The sequence below is a fragment of the Petaurus breviceps genome, unplaced genomic scaffold, assembly GCF_028583685.1.
Source record: "Petaurus breviceps papuanus isolate PSGF00001 unplaced genomic scaffold, PetGlider_PUasm1.0 185, whole genome shotgun sequence".
Lineage (NCBI taxonomy): Eukaryota > Metazoa > Chordata > Mammalia > Diprotodontia > Petauridae > Petaurus > Petaurus breviceps.
The window spans coordinates 3,274,049-3,292,284 of NW_027185797.1; the positions used below are offsets into that span (position 1 = coordinate 3,274,049).

At 41.1% G+C, this 18,236-nt stretch overlaps 1 protein-coding gene across 1 annotated transcript in view; it reads right to left on the bottom strand.

Moving 5' to 3' along the window:
- Nucleotides 1-18,236, bottom strand: part of CDCP1 (CUB domain containing protein 1) — a 562,995-nt gene that overhangs the window by 185,655 nt on the left and 359,104 nt on the right. The gene's annotated exons all lie outside the window — the stretch shown is intronic.

An 18,236-nucleotide genomic window follows, 5' to 3' on the forward strand; every position in this document is an offset into this window, starting at 1 on the left:
CTCCAGCCTGGGGAGAGGCTGCGGCTGGCTCAGACGTGTTAGTGGGGGAATCCTCCCCATGGGGAGGGGAGGGGAGGGCAGGAGAAGGGAGTGGACGGGAAGGGAGGGGATGGGTCTGGAGTTCGTAGCGCAGCGCGGGGGCAGGGAGACAGGGAGAGCCCTCTGTCAGCTGGGCGCAGCTCGGCTCTTCCCCCTAACCCCCACTCCTTCCACTTCTTCCGCCTCCGCTACCTTATTCCTAAACCTGGGCCCCGCCCCTGCTCCCCTTCCCTTGCTTCCCTTGCACCTGCAAACTCCGGGGGACCTTGACTTCCAAGCACTGGGAAAAGTTAGACCGCCAAACCTTTCCTCCACTCCCACTCTTTGTGGCTTTTGCGGTCACAAAACTCGGAGGTAGTAAAGCAAGTCTGGATGAGATTCGCTGATGGTTCGGGCTGGGCTGGGGCTTCCCCTACTTCATCCTACGTCCCGCCCCACCTCTGCCACTCCTCATCGTCCATCCTCTATCATCCATTCCCCATCTTCATGAGCTGCAGTCTCCTAAGACAGTACCCCACTTGATTCGAGGCTGGGATCTAGTGAAAGGTGTAGTGACTTAGGAAACGCCCCTGGAACGCTTCATTTATATTAGCTGTCTATCCTGGGTGATAGGGTTTCCATTCCTCAGGCTATATCTGCCCCGAGTACAGAAAGAACTTGGACTCCGAAGGAGATAATCTCAGGAGTGGAATGGGTTCTTAAGTCCTGGAGAGAGGCTCGTGTAATTCACCCTCCTCTGTCTGGAATAGAGTTGCCTCATTTATAGCGATTTTTAGAATTTTAGAGCAAGAAAGTACCTTAGAGACCGTTCAGCTCTCTCCTTTCATTTTACAGATGGGAAAGCGAGGTCCACTTTCCAAGAGGGAAAGTGACTTGCTCTAGGTCACACAAGCTAATCAGGGTCAGAGTTGAGACCTAAATCTCAGGCGAGTGCCCTTCCTAATTCAATTAAACTTCTTCGAAAATCTGCAAAGGGAAAGGCAATATTTTCCTCCACCCCTCAAATGAGTTCAGGAGTTTTACGTCGTTAAGAAATCTCACAGCTAGCATTCTTCACAAGATGAAGGAACATGCTAAGTGACAAACTCACAGTCACTGAAGAAAAAATCCGGACTTTGGGGACTGAGGTGGAGGCGGGAGGGTAGAGTGGGCACCCTGAATGGTGCCCGGAACCCTACTGGCACAAGAAAAGGGAATTCCTCTAGTTTGGAAGTTCTCCCTTCTTGCAATCCCATTTACTTTTCAGCCAGTTCCTTGAAGGGCGACTGGTTGTATTTTCATGAATGATTCATATCGAGTCCTCTGCAGGAGGACAATTAATCCCAGGGTAAGAAATTAAAGTGTAGAAATGGATGCCAGAGCTGCCAACTGAATTATATTAACATTAGATTTATTTTAAAAGAAAAGAAAAAAGAAAAAACTTTTCCTGTGCAATTCTGCCTGTCAGACTTTGAATGAAATATATCCCTTCAGACCGCCTTCAGGGCGCTGTCCTTGGTCCTAGGGTTTGGCGTTCGTCCTCCCAAGCATCACCTCACCTGAGAAAGGGAAGAGGAAGACAGAGGAAATTAAGGGGAGGCAGAAGCCAAACCAACCTACAAATGATTTTCTCCAAGAAGATCCTAAAACAAACAAATAAACAAACACCGTCATAAGTCAGCTGCCCTAGTGTGGTACTTTTCAACCAAGGGGGATTGTTTTAACCTGGAGTCGTCATGGGGAGAATACTGTTGCTTCATTAGCACAGTCCTGACAGGAAGCACCATAAGAGACAAAACCATAAATATTCTTGATTTTTAGCTAATTTTTTCCCCTTTAAGCACCTCCATTTCACTCGCTGAATATATTGGCTGGCGTGGTTTAACACTTTACTCAGATCCAAATTGTCTGACTGATGAACAAAACAACTTCATTTTTGTCTGCATTTTCACGAAGGACTGAGAGGACAGGAAAGCTTGCATTTTACAACAGTGTCACCTGTGACTTGGCAGCTGGCATCCTTGGAGTCTCCAAAAGCTGGAGAGCTTGAGGTAGGGACAGGGTACCTGGGGAGAAAGAACTTCAGGAGGTAGGGTGGAAGGAGATTTCCCTTTGAAAACCCAAAATGTAGATATCACTGAATTTGTGTGTCAAAGTAGTTGTTCAGGATTTTTTGGAAGGTACAGCCAAGTCACTATTATTCAGAGTTTGGTTATATGGTTTGTTGGACTATTTAGTCCATGGGTTTTCAAGCTGGGGGATGTGACTAGATTTTGTAGGTCCTTGAACATGGGAGGAAAACACATCGTTATTTTCCTAACCTCAAATTGAAATTTATTATTTCCTTAAATTATTTAAAAACAGGATTCTGAGAAGGGGGGTCCATTTCTAGGCTTCACTAGTCTGCCAGTGGTGTTCATGGCAAACAAAAGATCAATCCCTGAGTGTCTCCCAGGGTGTGCCGCCTGGCTTTGTGACATTTTTGCACTTCTTACTAGTGATACAAATTAACCAAGTTCATTTTACTACTTTGGGCAGCCATGGGCAAATTTTGAACACTGAAATTAGTAACTATAATGATTTCAGATTTCCATCAGGTAATCCTGACCTCAGTCAGCACTAATAATCAAAAATTGACTGCAATTCATTTAGTATTCGGGACTTGGAAGATCAAAAATATCAATGCTGTCCTTATGAATTTTGTGTGTGTGTTCTAGTCTGGACCTATGATTTCATTGGCATAGGGAAGTTTTAGTGATGAAATTCCCTTTATCAATGCAGATCAGAAGCTGGTCAGCAACTTTGCATCTGAGAGAGTTTATTGGGAGGTTAAAAGACTTGTAGTCTAAACAAAACTTTAACTCAGGTCTTCCTATCTCTGAAATTGCCTCTTTATGCACCATACTATGCTCCTGTTTTCTATTTAACATCGTCTTTAACAAGTGTGTCCAATTTTTTTGGGAGTATTGGGGATAAAAATTCTAAATATTAAGCAAATCTTAGAACAATGGATTATTAGCAATGGAAGGGACCTTAGTCCAACCTCTTCAGAAATTGAAGCCCAGAAAGGTTAGGTTGACTTGACCAAAGGCACATAGTTATTGGTAGAGTCAGGGATTAAACTGAGGTCTCCTAACTTTAGCCCAGTGTTCTTTGCAGTGGAAAAAATCTTCAACTACTCTGAAGAGCTGAGCTCTAGAATTGCATGATTCAGTTCATTTCAACAAGCATTTATTAAACACTTACTACATGAAAGGCACTGTACTAGGGACTGAGGATACAAAATCAAAACTGAAACAGACTCTGCCTTCAAGGAGTTTACATTCAATGAGATGATACAACATATACACAGAGAAGTAAATAGAAAGCATATTCAAGGTGATTTAGATCCAGTGGCAAAGAGTATTAATACTGTGACCCATGGGGATCCAAAAATTTCCTCAAGGAGGGACATCTGTGTTGAGCTTTGAAGGAAGCTAGTAATTCTACAATTGGAGGTGAGAGTGACATGAGTTCCAGAGATGGGAGAGAGGGGTAGCATTTTTGCAGAGTCATAGGACTAGAGGAGATAAGAGCTATTAGGTCAATTTTATTGGAATGGAGAGTGCATGAAGAGGAATTCTATGAAATAATACTGGAAATGTAGATAGGAGTGAGATTTTCAAGGATTCTAAATGCCAGACTGAGGATTTTAAAAAAATTATCTTAGAGGCAACAGGGAGCCACTGATGCTGTATGTGTATGTGTGAGTGGGTGTATGTAGTTGGATGGGTGGAAGGGGAGTGATTCTATGATTCTGAGAAATGAGGATGATAGAATGAAAGATTTAGACAAATCTCTGGATAAATCTCCGAGTTTATTGGGTCCATATGAACCTAGGGAAACCCCTACAAATTAGGACAGAATATCCTATACAGACAGAATGTGTATTCCTATTGGTAGAAAACCAATAGTCGAAAGATTCAAAGCAACTACTATAACTACACAATAACATCCTTCTTTTCTCCATTTCTAAAGCTCTTTGCAAATATTACGTTCTTGTATCTTCCCAAACTTGAGTGAAATAATAACATCTTGAGTTTATTTAATTCATTGCATCCAAAGAGCTTAAAGCACCTCCAAAGCATTAATTCATTAGTATATTTAGTGATCTAGGTAGGATTAAGATATTTCTTATCATAAATTACACACACACATACACAGAGATAAATCATAAAGTGAGAACATGATAATTAAGTAAGTTAGAAGCCATTGATAAAGAGATCCATCCATCTGGTGAGTGTATATAACCTTCTTGACATGAAGAGGTATCGTGGCTTCCTTGCTTTTCTCACTCCTTTTTTTAGGCCCCCTGGGAGGAGATGTTAGTGATGAGAGGCAGAAGAGAGCAGGGAGGGAGATGCACCATTTGAGCTTTGCCCTGAGTTTTCAGATGTATTTAAATTCTTTACTAATTTTTTCAATGTTCCAGAAAGGTCTACAGTAAGGTTTCATCTGAGTGGGTGCTCCCTTCACAGTTGCAGAATGAAAACTTTGGATGCCTTAAAAGACTGCCTTCATGACCCAAAAATAATCATGTCTTGTGATCCTCTAGTGATGAGCAGTTAGGCTGGTCCTTGGATGATAGGTAAATGAATCTGCCACCACATCCAGATTCAAAGTCTTTCTGGTTTGGTAGGACCTTCTAGATTACTTCTTGACCTAGTTTACTTAGGTTTTTCTTTCTATATTACTTGAGGGATATAATTGACTTGCTGATCTCCCTGGCCTGAACTGATTTTTCCAGTTTCTGATTTCCTCTGGTAATTACTGACTTTAAGATTTAATTGACAATTACTTATTGCAGCATGGTATGGTGAAAAGGATGTTGACTCTGAAATTGAAGGGTATGCATTTAAATTTTACCTCTGTCCCTTACTACCTCTGTGATCCTGGGCAAGTCACTTTTATCCTCTGTGCCTCAGTTTCCTCCTCTGTAAAATGAGAGCTAGATACCTTTCCATTCCAGATCTAGACCTATGGTTCTGTGATCTCTATTGTTGCCTTGAGCTAATATTTAAATCATACACAATTTTTAAAATTTTCAATTGTTTCTATTTTATCTCCCTAATTAGAGTATAAATTCCTTGAAGACAGGGACAATGTCTTATCCCTCTTTGTACCCCTAACACAGTGCCTAATACATAGCAGGCCCTGTTTGGGTGGGTGGGTGGGGAGATGACTTCTGTTATGGTCGGGAAAAACTCTGTTTTATGAGGGTCTAACCTTTCCTGCATCAAGTTGCCTCTGCTCTAGACATGCCCCCTTTCTCATGCATAGTACCCTTTTCTCTTTTCCAGAATCTTCTGCTCCTGTAACTTTTTATTTTAGGAATTTCCATACCCCATAGAGGCTTACTAATTGGCACCTACTTGCATGAAATTAATTGATATACATTAATTTGATTTGATTTGTTAAGTAGTCACTTAGGACAATGGTATATAGATGGATGTGAATAAGTAGCATGTTACAAGTACAATCAGTATTGATTAGATGTGCCAGGTACTCTGCTAGGCTCTGGGAATACAAGTACAAAGAATGAAACAATCCCTGCCTACAAGGAGTTGACAACCTAATAGGGAAGACAAGTATTTATAGAAATCTATACAGTATAAATGTAAAGCAAATAAATACAAAATTTACAAAGTAGTTAAATATAAGGTAATTTGGGAGAGAGGGCATAATCAGAGCTGGGGGTGTGAAACAGTAAAGACTGCAAGTGCTGGTGACCAGCAAAAGGGCAGGAGTGTAGTAATCCAACTTGAGGATGCAGTTCAGGTGAAGAGTAATGGGGTTTTAGACATCCACAGAAGTTTAGAGCTGGTAGGGAGTTTCCAGACCATTGAGTCCAACTCCTTTTTTATAGATGAAGAAAAATAGCAAAGAACATGGATGGAATGTAATAGGGACAAGTGTAAAGTCCTGTACCTGGGACAAAGAAAAGTCCACTGAATAAACATAGGATGGGGAAGATGGGGCAAGCATCCAGCTTGATGTGAGTCAACAATGTGACATAGTGTCCAAAACCCTCTATGTGATCTAAGGCTGGATTAAAAGAACCAGTGCCCAGAATGAGGGGGGTCCCACTATATGGGACCACATCAGAAGTGTTATGTTTGTATCTGGATGTATGCCCCATGTTGGCAAAGATGCTGATAATCTGGAATACATTTTGAGGATGGTGACCAGGTCAGCAAGGATCAATAAAAGGACTGGGGAATATTTTAGTCTTGAGAAGAAAATATTTTGGTTGGGGTGGGGCAGTTAGGTACATAATAACTACTTCAATAAGAAGGGCTGCCTGTGGAGGAGGGATTAGATGGAGCTGCCATGTGATTCAGTGGTTAGAGTACTGCACCTGAAGTCTGAGACCTGAATTCAGATCTGGCCTCTGACATTAGTTATGTGGTCCTGGGCCATCTCTGACAGCCTCTGGTTCTGTAAAATAGAGATAATAACAGCACCTACCTCCCAGAATTATTGGGAGGGTCAAATGAGATAATATTTGTAAAGTGCTTAAAGCACTACATAAATGCTAGTTGCTGTTAATACTACTAATTATTATTATTATTTATTGTTGTTGTTATATATGTTCTGCTTAACTATCAAATATAAAACTAGAAACAATGCATGGAAGTTCTATAAGGACAGATTCTGGAAAGATAAGAAAAAATTTCCTAATCTAACTCCAGAAGTCAAGTGGGCTGCTTCAGGAAGGAGTGAATTTCCCATTATTGGAGGTCTTTAAGTAAAAGATCAATGACCACTTGCTAGGGATTGGTAGAATGGATTTCTCCTCAAGTATGAATTGCATTAGATAACCTATTTGTCCAGAGAAGGACATCCATGTTGGTTAAGGCCCCCAAGCCCATGTCATAAGTTCGTATGAAGGAACCAGAACTGTTTAGCCTAGAAAAGAAAAGACTCGAAGGTCTGTCATATGGAAGCAGAAGTAGACTTGTTCTGTTTGTCATTGAAGGGGAGGATCAAGAGTAATGGGTCTGTGTTGCAAAAAAGCATTATTTAGGCTGAAGGCCATGAAAACACATTTTAAAATGGAGGGATGAGCTACCCTGGAAGGCAGTGGACTCTACTTAGAAGGCTTATTGGAAACTGGATGATCTTGTTATGGTAGTTGCCTTCTAGATATGGAATGGACAGGATGACTGTTGAGATTCTTTCCAACTCCAAAATATGGTGATTCTGGAATCTTTGAGGTATTTTCCCAGCAGGGAAAGTTGTGGAATGTGGAAAAGAATACTCACATTGGAAATAGAAGATTAGAATTCAAATCCTTCCTCTGACATTTTATTTCTATGTTTTAAGCACCTCTCTAAGCCTCATTTTCCTCATCTGTAAAATAAGCTGGTTAGACTAGATTTCCTCTCAAGACATTTGTAGTGTTTACTTTTTGGTCTTATCACCTTGTAAGATTCTATGATTCTGTGAAAGCCAGGCTCATGTAGATGAATAACTTGCCCAATGCCACAAAGCTAACTAGAGTCAGATCTTAGATTAAAATTTCTGTGGCTTCTGGTGAAATTAATGGATGAATTCCATAGAGCCATAGATCTAGAGTTGGAAGACAGTTGAAAGGCCATATCATCTGACCCCCTCATTTACAGATGAGGAAACTGAGGCCCAGGAAGGTCAAGTTACTTTTCCAAGATTACCTAGGTAGCATTTGAATCTAGTTCCTCTTGCCTCAAAGGGAAAAGAAGGATAAAGAAGGAAAGGAAATGGAACAGAATGGAATAAAATGGAAGGGGAAGGAAAATAAGGGAAAGATATGGGAGAAGAATGGTTTACCCGAGAGAGGATTCAGGAGAACAAAACTAGGGCTAACGTGGTGGATGATTTGGGAGAATTTGGGAAAGGGGTATATGCAGGGGTAAAGTGAGCATCATTTACTCCATACCTCCAAAGCAATTTGATTGCTTCTGATTCATGCTACATCTTTATGGCATCATTTTTACCCACAGCTACCCTTTATAGTGATCTCTCTTGACTACATCTGGGTCTGCTCACTCAACTAGGCAAATCTTGAGTCTGGAACTCCCTCCTGGGAGCTTTCAGGCAGCACGTTTGTGGATTTTGACAGACAGCATTTACAGTATCAGAAGACAGTTGTCGAAAGGTTGTGAAGGAAGGCCAATAAAGGCAGTATTGTTGACTGAACCAATAGCTTCGACATGTAGCATATTGCTTTCTGTGAAACAACCAACCTTAACCGCATCTTTCTTTTCAGAAAGCATGTTGGTTAGATGAGGCAGTAGATCAACTTTCCCCTCAAATGCTGAGTTTCTGTGCTTTTTATTCTTTCTAAATTGGCTCGCTTTGGGGAAAGACGCCTTTTCAATCAACCACTGAATGTGGTGGTATTTTGCTGCTCTTCCTGTTACCCATATCACCTCCCATTCCCCCATACCCCTTCCCCCCCACACACACACATTCACCATGTAACGGTTTATTTAACACTCACAACTGTCACCTCTGAGAAAACTCATGTAGCAAAGCTGGGGCACCAAAACCATTCCTTGCAAAGGCAACTGTAATTTCCACTCCATTTGCTAAACAAGCATCATAAATATTTACTCCACACCTCCTTGTAAGCAATTCAAAAATGCATCCTTCCAAATTAGGTAATTGGCACCCAGTTTGTAGAATTCCAAGACTCTAAGGATAAGTGGGACTCAAATTGGGGAAATTCAGTGACTGGGGGACTCTCTTATTAGGTATCTTGCTTTTGGAATTGCTCTTCTTAGTCTTTCCCATTGTATTTCCAGTCCAATGCAGGCTCTTTAACATGGCCACAGTCTAAGCCTCTTCCAGATCCCTGCTTGTTGGATCACAGACAAGGGTGCAATGGAAAGAGGACTGAATTTTGAGTCAGAAGGCCTGGATTCAAATTTGCCTTTGCCACACTGCCTCTCACCTACTAACAGTATGACCTTGAGTAATCCCTTACATTCTCTGGATTTTAGTTCTTCATATGTAAAAGGAGGGGGATGGGCTCATTGGCCTCCCAAGTCCTTTCTTACTCCAAATCTATAATCTTTTGATTATAGACTTTTGAATCTCAGCCAGTTCTGAAGAGAAGACTTGCTTTGGAACATAATGGAGTATTCTGTTTACTCTGAGTCCTTAAACTGCTGTAGAATCAGTTCAAATATTATAAGTAATAGGTTACATCTTTAATAATTGGCATTTATATAGTACTTTAAAATTTGCAAAGCACCCTACATAGATTATCTTACTTTAGTCTCACAACAACTCTGTGCAATAAATAAATCTAGGTATTATTATGCCTATTTTATAGATTGGGAAACTGAGGCTCAGAGGGGTTAAGTCACCCACCTGTGGCCACATAGCTAATTGATGAGAGGCAGCATGTTGTAGTGGAGAGAGCTCTAGACTAGGAATCAGGAGAGATGTGGGTTGAAATCCAGCCTCTGACACTTAGTAGCTGTGTGTCCCAGGGAAAGCTATTCACTTCTCTGAGTCTCACTTTCTCAATTGGTGAAACAGGAATAATAGTAGCAGCTCCCTCATGGGATTGTTGTGAAGCTCAAATGAGGTCATATCTGTGAAGTCCTCTGTAAGCCTCAACTGGCCATATGAAAGTGAACTGTGATTATTACAAGGGAGGTTCTCTTGACTCCAAATCCAGGACTTCATCCACTCTGTCATTGTCTCCCCTTTGTAAATGAGGGATAAGCAATGTGAACTTTTGAGCTCTTCAAAAGGAGCCCACATTCTCTTATTATGAATGAAGGAGTGAATGACAAAACACATTTTACCCCTTACTGTGTTCTAATCAATGTGTAAAACCCTGAGGATACAAATAGAAAAAAATGAGAGAATCCCTGCTCTCAAGGGGCTCACATTCCAATTGGAGACAACTACACATAAAAGAGATTTTAGTTGCAGAGCAGATTGAAAGATGAAGGTCTTAATGGTACAGTGATAGGGAAGATGACAAGGTCCAATTTTCCTTAGAGAACACCAGCAATCCAGATGACAATATGGCAGAAGGGGGGGGGGGTGTGGAGACAGGGCAGATGGTAAAAGTCTAATAGTCTTTCATTTTATGAAAAGGATTAGAATTGGTGACTCTCAGGTTATCCAAGCATTCATAGGGGAGGGTTGTAGGGAAAGCAAAGAGGAAGGATGTCCCTGGCCAACCCAAGGGATCTTGGTGCCTCAGGAATTGTGAAAATATTTCTATCAATCAATCAAGAATTATGGGAGACAAATAAGAAAAACACACATGGATTAATAGACTTATAGATTCAGAGCTGAGAGGGAGCATCCCTGAGGGGGATTATGTAATCCAAGCTTCTCTTTTTACTGTTGAGGTGAATGAACTCCTGAAGTGGGACCTGACTTGCCCAAGGAATCAGTTCGTGGCTGAGTAGCCATTCTGGCCCAAATCTCCTTGGCATTTGGTCCGGCACCCTTTCCGCCTCATTTCTCAGCCTTATATACGACACTTTGCCAAGCTTTTAGCTGTACCTTAAAAGTCAGTAGCAACTTTAAATTGCAAGGGAAGAACAACTTCCAGTTCATTGAGGAGACAAAAAGAAAAGAAAGCTGGCTATTTCCACTTGCCCTGAACTGTGTACTTATAGCTGTTTACAGTGGCTGAGGTTTATTGTGCAGAATATTGCTGATCTTTCCCTTTTATGATGTTAGCCATGCGCCACAAACTCCCATTTTGACATGATTCGAGGTGCAAATCCACTAAGCTCCCTCACGACTTCCAGGTTCGTCAATCAGACAGCTCCCCCATAAGACCCAAAGTCCAGTCTGTTGGCTCTGTTGCTTCATCTCCACTTCACCAATAAATAGATTTCTCATTTCCCCAGCCTAGGGTCACTTGAGACAAAACTGAAATAGAGGGAAGGAGGTGAATCATGCTGGTCTGATTCCTCATCTACAAAATAAGAGGGTTAGACTAGTCAGTCAGTAAACATCTATTAAGTACCTACCATGTGCCAGGCATGGAGGAGCTTGGTACAATAGAAAGAATCCTAGATCTGGAGAATGAGGACTTGGGTCCAAATATTGGCTCTGCCATTTTCAATCAGTGCTGCCATGGGCAAGCCAACTCCTTTGGCCTCAGTTCAATTCAGTCCACAAAGTTACACTGATAACTTTCTATGTATAAGATACTGTTTCTAGGCACTGGGGAAACAAGGATTCCCTGCCCTCAAGAAGCTTACATTCTAGTGCGAAGGGATTTCCTCTTTGGCAAGTTCCTGCCTACTCCATGACGATTGCAAAGACCACTGGCTTCAATGGTCTCCAAGGTCCTTCCTCTAAATCCTATGAGTTGATGAAATCACTCAGGTATGAAGGTGTAATGGACCTAAAAAGATCACAGTGTGAAGTAGAGTATTCAGTTTGGATTTACAGGATCCAGGTTCAAATCCCAGCTCTGACACTTTGCTACTTGTGTCTTTGGGCAAGTTATTTCATTACTCTGGGCCTCAGTTTCCTCAGCTGTAAAATGAGACCATATGATTGCTAAGATCCCCTTTCATCTCTAAATCTATGATCCTATTATTCTGATCCAGGGTCCTTCTTGGGGACCTGGGCATTATGGCTTATTTCCCTATTAGAGGGTGGCCAAGTCCCAGCTCAAAGTGCCCCAGTCACAGACAGTTATTTACATTTTTACCAGCTCCATCTTGATCTCTTGGGCTACAAAATACCTATACATGGCTCTGTTCCTGCTACCAGACAGATGGATGATTAAACCCTCTGAGCCAGAGACTTCATCCTATTTTCAGAGATCTCCAGGAACAGAAATCCCATAACCTTTTTTGGTGGCCTGTCCCAGGATTCAGCAATCATTTGTGTAGATAGGGAATCCTTTCCTTCAATTGTTTCTTGAATTTGATCCTATTGCTCCCTCTCCCCAACCCCCTACCCTGTATGCAGCCCAAGCCCTTCTCTCATTCCTGAATTACTTACACTAGCCTCTTAACTCTTGTCCCAATGCCCCTTTCCCCCCTAGGCCATCCTACATACTACTAGTTGAATTAATCTTTCTATAACCATATTTCCATGTTGATCATACCACTGCCCTTGAGTATCTACTTCACTGTTACCTAAGAAAATGTTCTCCAAAGTTGGGAGGGTTGGGTGACTTGACCCCAGTGAATGTGTGATCAGTCTTCTGGAAGGTGAAAAGATAGGTATTGTCTCATCTTTTAATAAAACAACACCTACCACACATAACACTCCTGGCTCTGTCCCCTCCCTTTGCTGTTCAAGCTTCCAACCTCCTACTTCTGGGTTGAGTGCTAGCTCCTTGGGGCAGTTATAACCTAATCACTCTAGAGATAACCCACAGCATTCTCCTAATGTACATAATTAATGCTGTAGCACAATTATATAATTTTTAATTGTTTCATATGATATATTAAATGTGACAATATAAATTGTATAATTTATAATCGAATTCATATGACATTAAATGTGATAATACAAATTATATAATGGATAAATCAGTAAATAGGCATATATAAGGGCTGCCTTTTTTTCCATTAGAGGGATTTGTAATAAAGCATGTTTAGAGGCCACTGACCTAAGGGCTCAAGTCCAGATTTCTCATCCTGTCATTCAAGATCCTCTTTCCCTTATTCCTACCTACTTTTTCAGCCAATCTGTTGCTATTCTTCAGCACTGACCTTTGGACTTGATTCATTACTATTCCCTTCCACCCACTCTCACTCTTCCCTCTCATAAGCTGTGACTCTACTTTTATTCAAATTATCACTAGTCCCTTGGAGTATCCTCCTCCATTCTCTCTTCCACACATCCTTTTAGATCCAGAGCATGTTCCCACCTACTTCATGAAGCCCTCCATGATTAATCCAGATCACACTGGTCTCCTCTCTGAACTTCCATGGCACTTCCAATCACTTGAGCACAAACAGATGAAGTTTCCACCTCCTTAGCTTTGTTTGCCAAATTCTCTCTGTCTGGAATACCCTTACCCTCTCTGCTCATCCAAGTCCCACTCATCCTTCAAAGCATAAGAAGATATCTCACTACAGCAGACTCCTTCAGAACTTCTGGACTGGACTACACTCCTTTGGCACTTACTAATATCTTGTACCATGATTTGTTATTAGCAACATATGATTTAGGGTTCGAAAGGCAGTGTGGTACGGTAGCCAGAGTGCTGAAAGACCTGACTGTGAATCTTGCTGCAATACTCTTACTAGATGTATGACTCTGGTCAAATCATTCAACCACTCCAAACCTCAGTTTACTCATCTGTAACACGATAAGGGCTGAACTTGATGACTTTCAAAATCTATTTCAGCTTAAATCTATGGTCCTATGAATATTATGGATAATCTCATTCAACCCTCTTCATTTTATACATAAGGGAACTGAGTCTTAGAGAGTGATTGACTCACCCAAAGTCAGAGGATCATATATTTAGAACAAGAAAGAGCCATTGAGTCCGACTTTTTCATTTCATAGATGATAAGTGACTTGTCTAGGGCTTTTAAATGTTTCAAATGACTGAGGCTGGATTCGAATTCAAAACCAAGTTGTAAATAGCATTTCAGAGGAAAGACTTCCTGATTGGAATTAAAGGATGATTGTTAAAGCCTAAATAGACCTACTAAAGTAACTCATTAAGAGTTATAGAAAGAGATGATCTATAGCAACAAAATCACAGGTAAGTAGGGTTTTGAAGAAATGGATATATCAAACAATTTTTTGGAAACTCATTAGTTTTCTGCCTTCTCGGTTGAACACCATCAATTCCTTTAAAATCACTAAAGGCTGGTTTTTATCTATTACTCTACCCAAGCTAATGAGAGCTAGGGCCTAGCTCTCCAACTAAATTAAGTTTTTTGATAAGGTGTGTGTGTATGCATGCATGTATGTGTGTATGTATGCATTATATGTGTATATGCATGAGTCTGCACACACATAACATGTATGTATATGTGTGCCACACTCATATATAACTTCATGTAGAACTGCCTTCCTTATTTTGTACATTTGTTTATTTGTCTTCATTGGTGGTTATTAAATTTATTACTAAAAACAAACAAACAAATAAAAGCTTGTTGAATTGTCTTGACTTTTACCTAATTAGGTGATTTCCCACTACAACTTAAAGCCCATTTAGCTGTGGTTGGTTTTTTTTGTACCCATTTCTTTCTTTTAATCCCCTGACCACTGAGCGAAGTGCTTTCCACATAGAAGCATAGTTTAAAGATAGAAGGGACCACAGAAAGCATCTAATTATATTCCTTCATTTTATTGAAAGGGAAACTGAGTCCCAAATAGGCAAAGGGACTTGCCCTAAGTCACACCAGTAGGAAGATGTAGAATCATGATTTGAACTCAGGATCTCTGACTTCAAAACCAGTCGTCATTTCTCAGCCCACCCCCACTCCCTTTCCCTACCCCAGCTCCTGTTCCATGCTGCCTCACTGTGGTCGATCCTCAGTGTATGTGTTTGGTTGATCGTAACGATGTGGGCCCCCCACCTGACCTCTTGGGCACTGTTCCTTGCTTGTTTACCGCATGTATGCCTTGTCTCACCTGTCGTTCCTTACAGAATCTCCGAGTTGGAAGGGGTCATCTCGTCTAATCCCTCCTTAAGCAGGACTTCTCTTGACATCATCCCTGGCGAGTGGTTTTCCAGCCTCTGCATAAAGACCTCCAGGGATGGGGATCCCACTACCTCCCGAGGCAGCCTATTCTATTTTTGGATAGCCCTAATTGTCAGGCTTCCTTCTTTAGAGCCAAAATCTGCCTCTGCGCAGAGGCTGTTGCTCTTCGTGCTGCCCTTGGTGCCAAGTAAAGCAAGTGTGTCACCCCTGCTCCCCACCCAACATGGCAGCCCTTCAAACGCTTGAAGGTAGCTTTCATGTTCTCCTAACCCTCCTATGCCTTGCAGCCCCCACAAGTCTCTTCTCAAGCAGTAAGCTTTTGGCTTTCCCATGCCCACCTCCTCCCACTGCTTGGCCCTTCTGCTGTCTGAGGGAAGGGACCACACTTCTCCCTTTTGTAGCCTCCACAGTCCCTAGTACAGCACTGGGGACTTAGTATGTGCTTACTAACGTACTTGTGGCAAATGCATCATTCCTTTTGAGCCAGTGATCCCATTGCTGGGAGTGCATCCTAAAGATATAATGAAAATGGAAAAAAAAAAAGGACCTAGCTGTATAAAAATATTTATGGCTGCTTTACTCGTAATAGCAAAAAAAAAAACACAAAAAAATTTGAAACAACCCATGTGTCCAATGATAAGAGAATGACTGAATCAATGATGACGTATTAGTATCATGGAACATTATGGTGTTGTGAGGGAAAAAAAGGAGTCGATGAAAGGTATGAGCAAATGGGGAAAGGCTTATATGAAGTGATACAGATGAGATTGGCAGAACCATAAAAAGTAGACAGGGAAGAGAATCCATTTTTTTTTAAAGAGAGAAAAGAAACCAGAGCCCAGGCTAATGGTGCTTCTGACAGATTTGGACAGGGACCCAGAGCAAATGTATCTTCTGTTAGTTTGTTATGTATTTGATTCTACTTTGTTAAAATGTAAGGTGTATATATATATATTTATTTATGGCTTCACGTAGGACTGCATTCCTTATTTTGTATGTTTGTTTATTTGTTTATTATTCATTGATGGTTATTAAATTTATAATTTTAAAAGCAAGCAAATAAATACTTGTTGCATTGTCTTGACTTTTACCTAATTAAGTGATCTCCCATGAAACTTGAAGCTCATTTCCAATGGTTGGGTTCTCTTGGGCCCCAAAAAGTAATTAACCAAACAGACACTTTCCTCATTGTATATCTCCATATACATGAAGCCTCCACCAAGTTCTACTCTAACACCTTATCCTGGCTACAAGGGGACACTGGAGTCTCAAAGACTGTAGAGTGCAAACTCTGGCTGACCTGGGGGTGAGATTTTGAGTATGGTCCTGACGATGGCCGATGTGTTTGCTATATGAAGTCAGGTCTAAAATGAAGACCGGGTCTGCCATGGGGTGATACAATTTTTGGCCACTGAAACTTGTGAAGAACTAGGTGCAGAAGTATAGAGAGGGGGTGAAAGTCATTTACAGAAGGCATAATCATACCGACAAAATTACAGATCCTGTGAGGATTGAAGAAATATATACATGAAGCCAGTTGTTAAGAAACCTATCTTTTGGGTCAAACACCACCAATTCCTCTAATCAGAATCAAGTCTAGCTTTTATCTATGACTTTCCCCAAGCTTTTTTGTCCTGTCATTCCTTCATAGAAGAAACTTACCATGCCCATTATGTCGGGCCCTTGCCAGGCTCATTGTAGTTGCCACTCAATGCCTTGTGTTTTCAAGTCATTATGGCCCTTGTCCTTTGGCTGACCCTCAGAGACCTACTCAGCCCTCCTTGAGTTCTAATAGAATGAAAAGTTAATGGTGCTGCAAGAACATTTGCCAAGTTCTAAAGTAAATGGAACTAGTTTTAAATGGTAAATCCCATTTGAGTCTTTAGTACAAATGTAATTTATATTGCTTCACAGAACCCAGGAAGTACAAATGGAAGGACCCTGGTCAACACTGCTCTAGGACATGCACTTAGGTGTGATTATGTACATCTTTGAGCTGGTGCCCACAGTATGACTGGAATAAAGACAGCTGTGCAAAAGCTAGATAACTATAATAAAGTCCAGATAACTGAAGTCTTTGTTATACCAGCTCTTCACAAACTATAAAGCAGTTTCCTCAAAACAGCACCACCAGAAGGTGAATTCAACATTATAACCCCCATTCTACATATGAATAAACTGAGATTTAGAGACAATAAATTGCTTGTAATGTGGTTATGGGGTCACATGATATAAAACAGATCTGAGAATCCTGGGTACATCAGTATCTCAAAATAAGTGGCAGGAACCAAGCCTTTGAAAATTCAGATGATGGAAAAAGGAAGTCTCTGGGATAAGCACCCAATTGAAGATGAAGATGAAGAGGCCGTTCCATTGGGACACATATAAATGTGCCCACAGAAAACTGCTCTTGGGCCATGATATTGCCACCAAAGGAGGTTGTGTGTTAAGAAACTAGATATTTGTTCTCACTTAGGGAGATGAGATCAGCAGACTCTAAAACCTTGTTCTGTTCAAGGGTCCAAAGAAACCAACCAGAGATTTGGGATACTGACCACACCTTTAAGAAGTGTGTCGTGCTGCAGGAAGTAGTGTGGTACAATGGAAAAAGCATAAACTCTAAAGTCAGAGGAGTTGGGTTCAAATCCTGCCTCTGGAGTTTGCTGTCATATAGATGGCAAATCACTTAACCTCCATGAGCCTTGGTATCTTCATCTATAAAATGAAGGGATTGGATTGTATGGCCTCCGATGTCCCTTCCAGCTCTAAATCTAAGACCCTAAACACCTAGGATCAGTCTCCATCAGTGAGATGCAATATGAGTGTAGGAACTGAATGAGCAGACAGCCATTGTAACTGATCTTTTTTCCCATAACCTTTAAGAAACCAATCAATCTTTTGTTGAAAAAAAAAATGTTCCACATATGGGTTAGCTATCGTTTTGTACAATGCCACCACTATCCCCACCCCACTAATGCCTATACTAGATCTGAGACTTCTAATTAGTTTCTCAGGGATTGACACCCATGAATGAGAGAAAGCTTTGTTGATGGCTATGAATAGCAAATAAAATGACCATCTAAAAAATCAGGGCATTTTAATTCACTAATGTATTTTAAGGAAGACACCTAGCATAGCAATTGGAATCCATGTGGAAGATTTACAGTAGGATATGGATGAGTCATACTGGGTGGGTAGGCTGGGATGTGTTGTAATCTCTATCCTTTGACAGAGTTTCCACATCAGTGGAATTGAAAACCCTTTATAATGCTGGAGCATTCAAGTATTCGATCAATCAGCATTTATTAAGCACCTACTAGATCCCAGGCACTATGATAAGTGCTGGGATACATAGAAAGGCAAAAGACAATTCATGATCTCAAGAAGCTCACGTCCTAGTGAGGGGAAGTGTGATGGGGCTTCTTAAAAGACAAGATGAGTTTCATGCCAGGATGAATGACGTCAGGGCTGATCAGTACTCTCTCTCTCTCTCTCTCTGTCTCTCTCTGTCTCTGTCTCTCTCTC